Below are 16942 nucleotides of genomic sequence, written 5' to 3' on the forward strand. Positions count from 1 at the left end.
AGGTCAAAGGTAATGTAGAAAGAAACAGCACCTCCATAGCAGAGCTCAACAGCCAGAGCCAGTTCACCCATCCCCACCTTGTAATTACGCCCTTCAAACTCACTTACAGCCCACCACCTCCATCACCCCTTGTACATCTCATCACCTCACTATTGCCCACATAGACTTTCAGCTTTCTCCTCTCACATGCCTCTCCAAACTCTGGTGCTGATTGTGTCAGTCTGTCCTCTGACACAGCTAAATATCCACGAACAACTGGCTCACTTCCCACTTCTCTTCACTCTTAACTCTAAACCCCTGCCTAGCACCCTCACTTTTACCTCCCTTAACACCTATTTATAGACACATTGGACAACCATGATGATATTCCACAACCTTGCTGCATTCCCACCTTAACCTCAAATCATTCACCTTCTCTATTCCCTACCTTCACTTTTGACTGCCCTCAACAGACTTACCCCAATCTCATACATTTACATCACATCCCATAATTCTCTGTGAACCCTGTCATTCACATCCAAATCCATGAAAACCCAAGAGATATCCTAACCCTTTGCCCAAAATTCTCTTGTATCTGTCTTACTACAACAATTTGATGTACACTCCCTCTTCCCTTCCTAAACCCACAGAGCCATTCCCCTCTTAATCTACTTAGTTAACAACTTACCATATACCTTACTAACTACAATTAACAGACTGACCCCTCTAAAATGATTTCATTCATGTGTCCCCTTTTCCTGTGTACATTTGAACTATATAGATACTCCTCCAGTCCACTTGAACACTCCCTCTCCATAGGCATACTCGTACATCAGTATGATATAAAATTTACAAACCAAATATTCAGTAGCATCAGAAAAGTTTTTTGTATAGATAAAAATGATGCATTAACATTGTGTACGCTGTACAGCTGAAGCACTCTGGTTCATATGTGTGGGAACCTGCCTTTTTTTTTGGCAGTGTATACTGATTTAATCATGTACATAATTTGTCAAGTACAGTTGGAAAATGAGAAGTGATTGGTAGGCAGAACCACCTACTGTATCAAATATTTTTTCAAGGCAAAGTGATATAAATGATGCAGAATTACCAAGTTGCATAAAAGGGCCTTGTGCCTTAGTTTCTTATAATTCCTTAATGATGTATACCTGTGAAAATTAATATCCATGTGAACAAGTTGCTTAAACACAGCAAAGGAAACATGAACTGAGAGTGAAGTGTTTATTCCATACATTTCATCTACTGACTTTTTCAAAGGAACAAATATATTGGATCATGTAGATGTATACCTGTATGATGCAGTAATTCTTGCCATGGTAATGTCTTTTTTTTTTTTTTTTTTTTTTTTTTTTTTTTTTTTTTTTTTTTCTTTTTTTTTTTTTTTTTTTTTTTTTTTTTTTTTTTTTTTTTTTTTTTTTTTTTTTTTTTTTTTTATACATATGAATTTTTTTGTGAAATATTGACCTACACCAATCTGAAAAAATAAGGGTAAAGAGTTCCTTATAGTCTACCAAAAGTCAGAGATACTGCATAGAATAGATCAGTATTTTGGCCAGAGTATGACAGGCACCAACACTTGTTTTTATGCATAAACCTTCCATAGAAAAAATACCCACTTGAAAAAAGTCAGCTAATTATTGCCAATAAAGGAAACAGAAGTCAGTTCAACTGTGGAAATCAAGACTTGTGAATTTAATCATTATAAATACTTGAATAATAAATCACAATAAAGTTAGAACATCTTGGTAGTTAGTCTGAAAAAACATAAGAAAATAGCTCTGAAATCATATGAAAATTATTTCAGTGCTGGCTAATGAATGAATACTTTAGGGCTGCTAATGCTTCACTTTAACAGTGGGTTGGGTCTGCCTGATCAAGTTCATATACATTTTTAGCATTTGAAAGGGTTAGTATTGTTCTCCATAATTTAATTTGCAGTAGTTTCTATCTTTCTCTTCAGTAATACTTTAATTACAGTGTAGATCAAACTACCAGTATATATAGTTACTAATGCATTAACATCCAATGAATCCATTACATAGTATTGATATTTTTAGCACAATTACTGATATATCCTTAAGTATGATACTACTTAGGTGTTATAGCTTGTGGTGTGCCATATACTTGTTATCATATTGTTAGTTATCATCCTTTGTTATATTCACAAACATTAATTACAAATATTTTTGTAGAGTCTTTAAGCCCATTTCTTTGTTTGGTAACACAGATGATGCACCAGTTACCTCTTTATTGGGAAGTTGGACTTGTTTAACTATATCCAGCTGTTCAGGGTGCATATGTGACTTTCATTGGCTAATGTACAGTTTTTACTGCTCAATGTGTAAAGTATTAATATTCATATACCAAAATCATTAAAGACATTTTGACATGATCATGCATTTGCTTTCATCCCTTATTCTTAGTATGATTAACAATAGTCACTAGACCTCAGTACAAAGAATATGAAGTTGGATGCTGATAATCATTTTGATACAGTATCATTTAGATATTATTCTGGCTGATGTTGAATTACTTCATTAAAATGTGGGAGAGAGCCAAGAATGAAGGGATCTTGAATCAATACTGTCTTTACTATGCAGTACACATATTCCTCACCTAAAGGGGATTTTATATATATATATATATATATATTTTTTTTTTTTTTTTTTTTTTTTTTTTTACTAATTGTTGTCTCACCATCTCATGGCCCCAGGATTGATGCCAAGAGTGATATAATGACTGACCAACTTTAATACACTGAGTCAATGTCAAAACTTTCTCAGGTTAGCAATAACTATCACAAAATACAATTCACTACAGACCTAGAACAAGACAAATCTCTTGCATTTCATAGATAACATGAACAATCAGAGAGGGCCCAGTGGTAAGGATTAAAGTGCACAAGAAAGCTACCAATGGAAATAATTCTACACACTTCCTGAGAGCCATATCTATCCACACCCAAGATTTCCCATAAGAATTTGACTGCATCAAGGAAATATTCTACAGACTGAGATACCCCAGTGGCCTCTAGCTCTATGTTTCATCTGCAGAGTAAACCCCATGAAATAATTGAGAGGGATCACAAGAACAGAGAGATCAGCTACATCATTGGAGAAGGCTTATGATGGGGTTGACAGACAGGTATTGTGGAACATGTTGCAGATACATGGGACGGGTGGAAATCTGTTAGTCAAAAGTTTTTATGTGAGTAGTAGAACTAGTGTGAAGGTCAGGAATGGAAAGGATAAACAGTTTGAGATGAAAATAAGGAAGATCCAGGGTTGTGTAATGTCTTCATGAATGAGTGGTAAGGGTGGTAACTCACAAGAGAGCTAGGCAGGGTTTTGGAGTTGGTGAGTGAGGGTGGAGGAAAGTGGGAGGAGAGTCAATTGTTGTTTACCTAGTTATATTATACAGGAAGGGAGCTATGCTCGTGGTGACCCGTCTTTGTATCTTTCAGCATCAAGTTTATTCTTAAAATCGTGAATAGTATTAGCACACACTGTTTTTTCCATCTAAGTTATTCCATATATGCATTCTGTGTGGGAAGCTATTCTTTTTCCTATCTCTTCTATAGTTGTCCTTTTTGAGTTTCTTTTCATGACCTCTTGTTTTTTCATTGTAATTTTTTAGTAAATCTTTATTGTCAAGGATTTCCATTCCTTTCATGATTCTATATATAGTCAGTAGATCACCTCTTTCTCTTCTTTGCTCTAGTGTTGGAAGTTCTAGTTTCGAAAATGGTAGTGTGGCTGAGTCTGAGCATAATCTGAACCAATTGGTGCCAGTTTGAAAGGGTGTGTAAAAGGAGAAAGGTGAAAGTAAATGTGGACACACAAGGTGATGAGATGTACAAGGAGTAAAGATGGTGGTAGTTTGGATATGAAAATAAAAATGAAGGGTGAAAGGTAGGAGGAAGTAGAGAATTAAGTATTTGGGGGTAATGTGGCAGTGAAAAGAGGAATGGAGGTAAAGGGCCGAAGAATAAGGTTGATGGACAGGGTAGAGTGGGCATGATGAGGTTGGTTACCTCATCAGGGTTAGAGAGAATTATACATTCAGTAGGCAGGAGAAACTCAAATTGCGAAACTGTTTAAGGAATTATATTTTTAGTTAGAGGGCAGGATAGATAAGATGGGGGAGAGGGAGGGAGGGGAGCTTTGGGGGTTTAGTGGAAGGAAAGAGTGAAATGGAAGGAAGGAAGAGTTATGAAAGATGTGGGGCAGACCCACTTGCTCAATTACTTTGCCCATCCGCCATTAAAAAAATAACACAGTACATAGAGAATAGTTAAACACTGTAAAGCGTATGCAAATAAAACTATATATAAATACATTTAACAATATAACAGTCGTCCTCATATGAGATACAATATTTGAAACATACTGTATAATTTACAATAGACATATATAATGTTTTGATAAAGATTAACAATTTTATATGTAGGGTTATGAAATGTACACTTAGGGGACACTATAGCAGTGGCAGCGTGTTGCTACAGGCATTGGATGCAAAAGGAATATCTCAAGTAAGGGAGACAGAGTGCAAAAGATCAAAATGAATGGAGAGTGGTTGTAAATGGTTGAAGATATGTTGCAGCACAAAGAGATAAGTGCAGTAACGTCATTTAAGCTAGCTATTAAAAACACAAAACAAATGAACGACGCTTTCGGAGGTAGAGCGCGCGCGGACGACAGCCCGACGTCGGCAGAACGGATTGGTCATTCAGCAGTCGACCACAGTAGTCAGTTGTTAGGAGCACAAGTTGGGTAGCAGTACATTGCCTACCAACATAATGTATACTTAACTACTTACATATTGACACACCAGACGCCGGTAAGACAATCTAGGGAGACAGGTACGTAAGACATTATGGACGATTATAACTAAACGGACTTGCACTTTTGCGTACCCGGCTTGCCGCGATTGTTCCTACCGGCCCCTACCTTTTTCTATGGGACCTGTGCCAACCGCAAGTAATTGATACATATTGTTAATGTTTTCCTAATCCTATTCTTTATATGCGGGTACGATCCTGCAATAAGAATAGGGGAGACTGCAAGAGACCATAAGGCCTAGACTATGCAGTTCCATTACTGCCTATCTCCCCATCCATAAAGTTATCTAACTTCTTAGAATAACTGATAGTTTCAGCACTCACTACATGGTTACTAAGTCAATTCCATTCATTAACCACTAATGTAAATCAGATCTTCCCTATACCCCTCTTAAATCTAAATTTGTCCAATTTGAATCTATTACTGAGAATTCTGCACTGTCATCTTAATATGATGATCTTGTCTGCATCACTTTTGTTAAAACCATTGACCCATTTGAATACCTCTATTATATTACTCCACATTCAGTGTCTTTCCAGAGAGTGTAAATTAAAGTGCCTAAGTCTTCTTGTCTGCTCTGTATTTTTTTTTTTTTTTTTAAGTGGGTAACCTAGCTCTAAATGTTGGGCTCTGCTGTGTCTCGCTGCATTGCCTTTGACCCAAGCATTGTGGTGGAGGATAGGTTCAACACTTCATTCACAAGATCTGAGATGGTAGGGGTTTTGGATGGGTATGAGGTAGGTGAATCCCCTTTGTTACATACCCTTTTGGAATTGCTTTGAAACAGGGAATAACAGCCCACTCCAACTCAACAGAACCTCCCTGCTGCACCACTTTCCCACTGGCTGTTATCCATCAACAGGCCAATGAGCACCCTCCCCCCCTTCCTCAAACCAGTCTTACTCAACAACACAAATATGGTTACCTCTCCCTCCCACTGTGAGAAGTTACCGATGCTGTCACAACAGAATAGCCTCTGAACCACAATCATTACCTACTAAAAATCATGTAAATATATATACAGTAAACCCCGCCTAAGTGTAATAAATGGGGGGGGGGGTCGCCAATCCGAGATATCCAGGGAATACGAGTTATCAGGGGAAGGGCAAAAGTATCGTCCCGCCATATTTCGGGCAGAAAATCACAAAAAATGGCAATACACACCTTTTATTCCATATATATATATATATATATATATATATATATATATATATATATATATATATATATATATATAGATATATATATATATATATATATATATATATATATATATATATATATATATATATGGCATGATACACTACACAATTAAATCACTCCATTTGGATAAGTCAGGATAACACAGTAGAATAATACATTAAATACGTATCCGATGTTTATCTGAGTGTCCAACTTTCCCCATAAATATCGGAGAACAATCCGAGATACCAAGACATCCGAAGGCACGAAAGCGTGCGATTTATCTGATATCCGAGGTATTCGGCTTCGACTTAAGTGGGGTTTAGTGTGTCTATACACTCGTCTCTCGTTTTAACGGACCTCCATTCAACTGTTACTGGAAGCAACGGACAAAATATGATGCAGCCGACCCGATCTGTAAGTCCCACGTGCTGTTGGCGGAGTTGTGGCAACACTGTACATAGGCCGATTTTAAACTAGATTTTGTTTTTTAACTGTATTATAGTGTATATTTACAGTGTACAGGCATTTACATTCAGATTGGATGGTGTACTAGATTAAAAGCACATTATTATTCATCTTTCATTCGTAATGTATTTGTTGATATTAACCTATAATGTCGGTTACTGCGGACAATCGGCATTATTGGACCAATGTTCCATCCCTTTTATGTCCTTTTGTCTGAACGAGGGATGAGTGTGCGTGTGTGTGTATATATATATATATATATATATATATATATATATATATATATATATATATATATATATATATATGTGTGTGTGTGTGTGTGTGTGTACCTAGTTGTGAGTCCGGTACTATTTGGCGTTGATGTTTTGGCGATGTAATTTTTGGCGCCAAATTAAAAACAAAAGGGAATAAATGAATTAGTTGAAACTTATAATAAATCAAACTCAGTAAAATGATATAAGTCAAACTCACTAGTTTAATGCAGCTCGAGATTGTGGGCTAAACCACGCAAATATTCTAATGGTTCCTTTTCATGAAATAGTCAACTTTGCATTCGTTCTTGTTTTTACATCTCCAAAACTATATTAGGGTCCTTCTTACTATGCTTGTCGAACACAAATAAGTATCCATTGTGAGTAAATTTTATTCTATTTTTCTCACTTAAAATATGTTCAGCCATTTCTGTAGAAGGGTTCAACACAACTATATATATAGACTAAGGATAAAAAGGTGCTTTAGATTTCCAAGCTGTAGAGTGAGGAGAAGAGGAGCACCTATGCCGATGGTCTGCCAAGTAATGAAGAGTGGGCGCTCCAATAACGTACTTGAAGACGTCTGAACGAATCCAGTTCGAAGCCAAAAAGAAACGGTGCCTGAACTTCGGCGCCAAAACTTTATATTAGGGTCCTTCTTACTATGCTTGTCGAACACAAATAAGTATCCATTGTGAGTAAATTGTATTTAATTTCTCTTACTTAAATTATGTTCAGCCATTTCTGTAGAAGGGTTCAACACAACTAAGGATAAAAAGGTGCTTTAGAATTCCGAGCTGTAGAGTGGGCGCTCCAATAACCCACTCGAGGACGTCTGAACGAATCCAGTTCGAAGCCTGAACTTCGGCGCCAAAACAATTAGCGCCAAATAATTCGTCGCCAAAAAAAGGCGCCAAAACATCGGTGCCAAATAGTATTCCGCACACTGTCATCTGCTACTTCTGTCAGAAACCGGGACACCATGCCAACCGTTGTGCTCTTCGTCTTGCCACTCCTCCCGATAAGCAATGCCCCATTCATGCCCTTTGTTTTCACACTGCTGCTGACTGCCGTGTTTTGAACTCCACCCATTCTAATAAGACCTTCCCTTCCCGTCAGACTTCCCCTTCTTCTTCTCCTCAGTGACTATCTGCCTCTGTTTCTCTCAGGACATCCCCTCCTAACATGCATGTCCCATCGCCACCACCCGCCCCCTTGTCCCTTCCCATTTGTACTCTTTCTAACTCTAACAAATGGTCACATTCTCTTTCCATTCCTGCTACTGTACATAACATCTCTATATCTCTCTTCATAGATACTGGATCCCCTGTAAATATTATATCTTCTTCCACCTTCCGCTAACTTCGCTCTTCCTATAAGCGTGTCACATTCTTGGAACACCCCGACTTACAATTTACTAACGTAGATGGTGTTCCATTTCCAGTTCTCGGTAAGATCCATCTTCCAATCAGTCTCAATACTCGAAGTCCAGAGATTCAAATTCCCCATTATGTGGTCGATCTACAGTTTCCTGTAGATGTGCTTCTAGGTCTATACACTATGCGGTAATATGGCTTTGTCGTCTACCCCATTATCATGGCATTGTTTATGGTCGTCATTTCATTCCTGCCCTACCTTTGGCGACTACACCTACACCACTTCCTACAGTTCCTAGTTCTGCGCAATCCCCCTCCCCTCACTAAAGCATGCCAGTTGTTTCGGTTCCCATTATTGCTGCTCCTCCCCCCCCCCACCCCCGACCAGGTTCAGGCACCTCCAACGGATAATACCCCCTCCCTGCCTCCTCTACATCCCACTTCCCAGGACACTGTACAGCCGTCGTCTGAACCTTTTATTCAGACTTCACTCCCTCCTTCCAGTGAACCTGCCTTGATCAAAGCTTCCAATCGTACGAACCGAATGCATTCTTCTCGCATGTCGAAATCTAGAAAACGGAACACCAAATGTTCTTCCCTTTCTCCAGAATTCTCTCCAACAGAACACCATTTCTTTCCTCCCTTGGAGGAATTCGTAATTACCTCCTCCCCTGTTTCCGATGTGCTTTCCACCATGTGTCGTACTACTCATGCAGTGTTAACAAGACCCGTGACTCTTCCACCACATGAGTATTGCAAAGTGCAGCTTCGCATTTTCCGAGCTCAAGAATACGATATTCTCTGTATGCCAGAATCCACCCGTGTCAAAGGCATATCACTAAATTCAGCATATGCACTACCACCAAGAAAGGTCATACTTTTTTACTAGTTGCCAATAACACTAATGCTCCCCTCCATCTCAAACTTGGTACAAACTTATGTGATATCCTAGTGTATCCTTCAAGAGTAAAAGTCATCGATGACCACAATTCTTCCTTGCCAGTTTGTCATTAACTCCGATGTGCCCCATGCACAGGTTCCTATTTATGCATCTCACTTCAGCTCCCTTGACTTCCCCGATGCTCAAAAGGATTTAGTTTCTTTATGCAATGCCTTTCGTCATGTCATTGCCTTGCCAGGTGAATCCCCAGGTTCTACCTCATTCACCACCACATTCCCTTTCGAGATGGCTCCAAACCTTGCTACATTCCGGCTTACAGACTGCCACACAGTAACCGTAAAATTGTGGACAAGCTCATTGTAGACATGCTTGCCCAGGATCTAAGTGAGCTCTCCATTTCTGAATGGAATTTTCCCTTATTTGTTGTCACAAAACGAGATGGTACCTTCCGTCCTGTTGTTGATTTTCGAGAACTCAACAAGATCACTGTTCCCGAAGGAATGTCCATTCCTGTATTACAAGAATTCCTCCATTCTGTTTGTCAGAATAATACTGTCTTTTCAACTTTAGACCTAATGTCAGGCTATTTCCAGATTCCTCTTACTCCAGAAAGCCGACCCCTAAACGGCCTTCTCAACCCCTTCTGGTCATTTTCAATTCAAACGCTTAGCTAAAGGTCTAACCTCTGCTCCTGTTTTCACAAGAGTTATGCATACTTTCTTGATGACTTGGTGATAATGTCTTTATCTATTTGGATGGCATCTTAATAGCTTCTGAGGCAATACCCCAACACATTCAAACCCTTCAACAATTATTTTTTCGTCTTGCTGATGTCAACCTCAAACTTATGTTGAGCAAATGCTCTTTAAGAGAGAAATTCGTTTTCTTGGTCATGTCCTCATTTTTCATGGCATTCTTACTGTTCCTGATAAAGTCAAAGTTGTTGCTGACTTCCCTCGTCACACAGACGTTGAGCACTTTCGCTCCTTTCTTGGACTTTCGCTCCTTTCTTGGAAGGTACATCCACAATTATTCTACCAATACAGCTCTTCACTGCTAAAGAAAGATATTCCTTTTCACTGGTCGTCTGCCCAGGAACAAGCTTTTGCAGATTTAAAGAATGCCCTTACTACTGCTCCTGTCTTAGCTTTTCCTGACTATGACTTACCTTTCATTCTCTACACTGATGCCTCTTTCCAAGGTCTTGGTGCTGTCCTTATGCAAGAACAAGACACACACCTTCGCCCCATTGCCTTTGCCAGTAGACTCCTTAACAAGGCTGAACGTAACTATTCTGTTACTGAAATTTAGGCTTTAGCGATCATATGTGCTCTTCGACAGTTTAAGGAAATAATACTAGGCTATCCCGTTACAGTCCATACAGATCACCAGGCACTTCTTCAGCTTTTCAAAGACAAGAACCTGTCCAGGAAACTTACTCGCTGATTCTTGATCATTCAGGAATTCAATCCCACCTCTTATGTGCACGGTAAAGCAAACAATGTTGCAGACGCACTTTCTCGGAATGTTGCTGCTATCAATTCCCTCCCTCAGCCAGTCACTCTTACTCATGCGCGTATTCATGCAGCTCAAAGATCCGACCCAATGTGGAAACGTGTGATATTTTCTCTCGAGTCAGGAGATACATCAGACCTTACAGACTTCTCTACCTCCTTGGAACATTTCAGACACGTCGATGACGTTCTTTACCACGAAACCACATTTTCCAACAATCATGAACCAAACAGAATTGTACAACAACTCGTAGTTCCTTCTGACTTAGTACCTGAAGTTCTGTTCCTTTTACATAATTCTCCACTTGCTGCACATCCAGGTAAAGACAAATGCTTAACACAGGCCAGACTTAGGTACTTTTGGCTTACTATGAGAAAAGATATCCATGCCTACATTGACTCCTGCCATTTTTGTGCTACCCATAAAGGTCACATTCACACTAAAGTTCCCATTTTGACTTATCCAATCCCTAGCGCACCCTTTGACATTGTTGCGATTGACTTTCTCAAGTTACCACTCACTTCTAGTGGAAATCAGTACCTGTTTGTGTGTATGGACCATTTTTCCAGATTCTGTATCCTTGAACCTATTCCGGACAAGACTGCTACAACAATGGGACCTCTCGCAGTCAGGCTCGTAGATTCCTATTGGCGCTAGAATTTTCAATTGTCTCGGATTTCACGAGGCAAAGGGGTGACTTAGCTAATTTGGAAACCGATATTTAAAAAAAGATACGTCATAAATTGCTGCATAAATGTATTTAAAATTTAAAGAATGACTCATAATGTTATAATTTTTACTTACTGGTGTGTGATAAGGCTTTGTTAATTTAATTATAAGGTAAAACTAAAAATAGGTAATTATTTTTACTGAAGTAACTATGAGCAGTAAAAATTAGAGGATGTTGATTTCGGTTTGTGCATTTTATCTGAGAGTGTTGAAAAATAATGGATATCACTGTCACGTCCTGTATATGAAGATAATCAGTGAGATAAAAAATAACAACAGTGGTGGCGGACGTACGAAGTTAACGACATTTTTGTAAAGAATAGCCTCTTAGATCTGCTGGGAGCTATTTTCAAACAAATATGACTAATTTTACGTGTGCCGTGGCAAACTGCACGTCAGATTCAAGAAAAGATTAGAGGAAGACAAAGTTTATCGTACCGAAAAAATTAAGTCTTCGATACAAAATTATATTTTCTATACATTACATGGATTTGCCTATTGCTTGGTGCATTCAAATGAAAGTATATATCTGTATACGTCCATTGAAGTCGGTAGAAAATGACAAATTGCTTGGCTTGATACAATTATAGGTTGTTTTACGAATATCATCTGTGATTATAAATAGAGGCTCAAACAATGCTATATGCCGTTTGCAATCATGAAATTAATTGACTTAAATTTCAGACACAATAATGTACGACGATACACCTCTGTAAGCTTATAAAACTTGCCCAAAAAAGTATTTTCCGGCAAGAATTACAAAATCTGGCGGTGTCTAGTATCAATTTGCTCACTGCGAAAGGTCCCATTGTAAAGACCTTCATTGACAAATTTATTTGTCCCTTCACTACTCCCAAAATTCTTCTCTCTGTCAATGGAACGGAATTCAACAATGAGGTTCTTTCAAATATTTTCAAATCCTTTCAGATAACAAAATGTAATATCGTTGCATACCACCCCAGTTCAAATGGCCTTGTCGAACGCCAAAACAGAAAGATTAAATGTTTTTCGACACCTCGCTTCCGACCTTCATCTCTCCTGGGATCACTATGTCCCTATGATTCAGTCTTGCCTAAACAATGTCATCAATAGAACCACATCGGAGTCGCCTCACTTTGTCATCTTTGCTTCCGACAAGCGACTTCCATATGACCTTCTTGCTTCAGATATAGGCCTCATTTACAACCTTGATGATTTTGTAAAGGTTTCACTTGCAAATTTCAGCACTCTTCAAGAGAATTACTCAATCTCTTTCTCTTGCCAAAGACGAGATGGCCCGTTTTCACAATAAAAATGCGAGAGAGTCTAACATTGCAATAGGTGACATCGTGTATGCCCAGAACCATTCTCCATCTTCCAAGCTTTCACCAAAATTCCTTGGTCCTTTCCGTGTCCTCTCCTTCGAACCTACAAAGTCAGATTGAAACATTTACATTCAGACACAGAAACCATTATGCACCTGGACACCCTTAAGCTCTTCTCCCGAGGTGTAGACTGCGACACTGACCCTCCGACTCCCACAGACACACTTCCTCCTTCCCTTCCCCATCCACCGTCCCCTGACTCCCACCCACATAATCTTCGCAGCCGTCATACTTCTTCTTGAACATTCTTACCATATAGCTGTCAAAGTGTTCCCCACTTCCATCTTTCCATATTTTTTTTAATTATAATATATTCTTATATATACAGTTCTTTATGTATGCATGTTAATTCTATTTCACCTACCTCATGTATAGATCTTTGATCTCAAATTCAAATTGTACATCGCTGGTGTCAGCGACAAGATAGCTGGCCTAGCATTTGTAGTGTATGCTAGTTATCATTTCTATTAGTATTTTGTATACATGTAGGAAATGAAAGTGATGCGTAATTGGATGTCTGTACATTCGTACGTGTAACGAGTTCTGGAAGTTTCGAGAAGAAAGCACAATTGTCATTTCTATTTACGTAATTGAATTATCATTTCTATTGTTGTAATGCAAAAGTTGAATGAATGTAAAATAGATTATTATTATATTATTAAATCAAGTATTGTATTATTTGAGTGTCTGTTATTTCTGTGTACAAGTGAATAAAATTGAAAACAAATTAAGTAAAAGGAAACTCGGAGTCGCAATCAGTTCCAGGGTAACGCGCATCAACCATTCGTAAGCGAGCTCTGAGAGTGAATGAAAATGGATAGTAGTGTTCTTGGTGTACATTATCGCTGTTCAATAAAACTGTGAACCGGAATCTCAGCTTACTTTTAATGTTGCCAAGCAACATACGAAGTGTGTTATAGCTAGAATAAATGTATGGAAATATATAACATGTTTATTTCTACCTTTATTCCTTCAATATGGATGTAATTAGAAATCCAATTATCTAAGTCATCCCTAGGATATGTACATATTATGTGTTTATCGCTCAAATAAATGTATGGAAATGGTAGACCTCACGCTATAGTACTAACGGGAGATACATTTCACGCTATAGTGTGGTAGACCTCACGCTATAGTAGCACCCAAAAATTTAAGAAAAAACTTGATGCTGAAAGATACAAAGACGGGTACGAGCATAGCTCCCTTCCCGTATAATACTAGGTGTGTGTGTGTGTGTGTGTGTATTTACGCGGTAAATACACACACACACACACACACACACATATATATATATATATATATATATATATATATATATATATATATATATATATATATATATATATGCATTAATTTACAAAAACATCTGAAAATAATTTGCAGAAAAAAACCCATTGGGAAATAAGAAACTTAGTCCGAACGTTTTCATCTATTTCAGACATATTTAGGGAATACGTGAATGTCTTAATTAGACGAAAACGTTCAGACTAAGTTTCTTATTTCCCAGTTTTTTCTGTATATATGTGTATATATATATATATATATATATATATATATAATATATATATATATATATATATATATATATATATATATATATATGTGTGTGTGTGTGTGTGTGTGCGCGTGTGTGTATGTGTGTGTGTGTGTGTGTATTCACCTCGGATCTGCTGCAGCCTCTGTTCGAGACAGCCAGACACCACCCTACGGCAGTGAGCTCAGAGCTCATTATTTGCCGATCTCTGGGTAGGTCTGAGACCACTTACACACCACACACCGGGACAGCAAGGTCACAACTCCTTGACTAACATCCCGTACCTACTCACTGCTAGGTGAACAGGGGCTACACGTGATAGGAGACAAACCCAATTTATCTCCGCCCGGCCGGGGAATCGAACCCCGGTTCTCCGGCTTGTGAGGCCAGTGCCTTACCAATCCGCCACCGAGCCGTGTGTGTGTGTGTGTGTGTGTGTGTGTGTGTGTGTGTGTGTGTGTGTGTGTGTGTGTGTGTGTGTGTATTTACCTAGTTGTATTTACCTAGTTGTATTTTACGGGAAGGGGAGCTATGCTCGTGATGTCCCGTCTTCATGTCTCATTTTATCTAAAATATTTTTAAATTCATGTATTGTTTTTGCACACACCACTTTCTCATCTAACTTGTTCCAACTGTCTATTACTCTGTGAGGAAAGCTACTTCTTTTTCAGATCTCTTCTATAGCTGTCTTTTTTTTTTCCGTGTCCTCTTGTATTTCTGTCATCCCATTTTATCAGATTCTCTCTATCAGTAATTTCTATGCCTTTCATGATTCTGTAAATAGCTATCAAATCTCCTCTCTCTCTTCTTTGCTCTAGTGTCTGTAGTTCAAGTTTTGCTAGTCTCTCTTCATATGATAGTTTTGAGAGTGTTGGTGCCAATTTTGTAATTGCTCTTTGTATTCTTTCAAGTTTTTTTTATACATTTTTTTGTACTTGGTGACCATATCGTTGCTGCATATTCCAATCTTGGTCTTATCAGGGTGATTAGAATTTTCTTCACCATTTCTTCATCCAGGTATGTAAATGCAACTTTGATTGTTCTTATTAGATTATAAGTTTCTCCAAAAATCTTATTTATTTGTTTCTCAGGTGACATATTATTCATAACAATGACTCCCAGGTCCTTCTCATTTTCTACTTTTTTTTATTCCTTCTCCCAATTTATATGATCCTGTTATTCTGTTTTTGCTTTTTCCAAATTCCATTATACTACACTTTTTTGTATTGAACTCCATCTCCCACTTCCTACTCCATTCCTGTACTTTATTTAGATCACTCTGTAGTGATTCACAATCTTCTTCCGTGTTCACTTTTTTCAATAGTTTTGCATCATCTGCAAAGAAGCTCATATAGCTTTCAATTCCTTCATCCATATCATTAATATATATAGCAAACATTATTGGGGCCAGAACTGTTCCTTGTGGAACACCGCTTATTACTTCATCCCATTTTGAGTATTTGTCTCTTATCACTACTCTTATTTTTCTTTCTTGCAAAAAGTCTTCCATCCAATTAAGCAGTTTTCCCTGTATTCCTCCTTCAGTTTCTAATTTCTTAAGCAACTTCTTATGTGGTACTTTGTCAAAAGCTTTTTATAGGTCTAGAAATGCACAATCAGCCCATCCATCTCTTTCTTGTATTATATCTATTAGCCTTGAATAGAAACATATTAAATTGGTGACGCATGATCGTCCTTGTCTGAATCCAAATTACCTTGGATTTAGTACGTTGTTTTATTCTGAATATTTTAACCATCTACTTTTGACAATTCTTTCACAAATTTCTGCTATTGTACTTGTTAGAGAGACTGGTCTATAGTTGGTAGGGTCTTCTTTATTTCCTCCTTTATATATAGGTACTATATTTGCTTTTTTCCAATCTTCTGGAACTTTTCCTTCTTTCAAGGAACTATTTAGTATGCTATGTATTTTGTCTGCCAGTTCATTCCTGCATTCTTTCAGTATCCAGTTTGCTATTTCATCTGGTCCATGCGGTTTTCTGACATCAAGATTACTCAAGTGTTTCAATATTTCATTCTTTGTTACTTCTATCTCTTTCATAGGGGGGACTTTCTCTTTCCATTCGATCTCTTCAGGTTGTATGTAAACACTGATTTAAAATGTTTGTTCATAATTTCCGCCATTTCAATTTCCTCTGTGTATTCAATTCCTCCTTGTCTTAATTTCTCCAAATCTTGTTTGTTTTTCAGTTTGTTGTTTACAAATCTGTAAAATAGTTTTGGTTGATCTTTACACTTTTCTATGACATCTTTTTCATATTTTCTCTTTTCCTCTCTGCACGTTTGTACATATTCATTTCTATAACAAGTATATATTTTCCATTTATCAGGCCTTCTGTCTTTTTTCCATCTGGTCCAAGCTTTGTCTCTTTTGGCTTTTAACTCCCTACAACTTTTGTTGTACCAGCATTTTACATATTCTTTTTCTTGTTTTTGTCTTGGGACATACTTTTCTACTCCTTTTTTATACATTTTTGTCAAAATATTCCATTTCTCTTCCACTGTTGTTTCTTCTTTGTATATTCCTTCCCAGTTTTCTTTTTGAAAGAATTCTCTTATTTTATCAAAGTTTGTTTTTTATACATCATTCTTCCTTTTCTATATTGTTCATTTCTTTTCATGTTTTTTTCCTCATTTAGTTCCAGTTCAATCAATATGTGGTCACTTTTACTTATTGGTGTTTTATACTCAATTTTTTCCACTATTCTAGGTTCAGATGTAATTATTAGGTCTAGTCTCGATGGTTCTTCCTCATTT

Source organism: Oratosquilla oratoria, chromosome 18 (genome assembly GCF_046742065.1).
Source record: "Oratosquilla oratoria isolate Oo_2021 chromosome 18, ASM4674206v1, whole genome shotgun sequence".
Lineage (NCBI taxonomy): Eukaryota > Metazoa > Arthropoda > Malacostraca > Stomatopoda > Squillidae > Oratosquilla > Oratosquilla oratoria.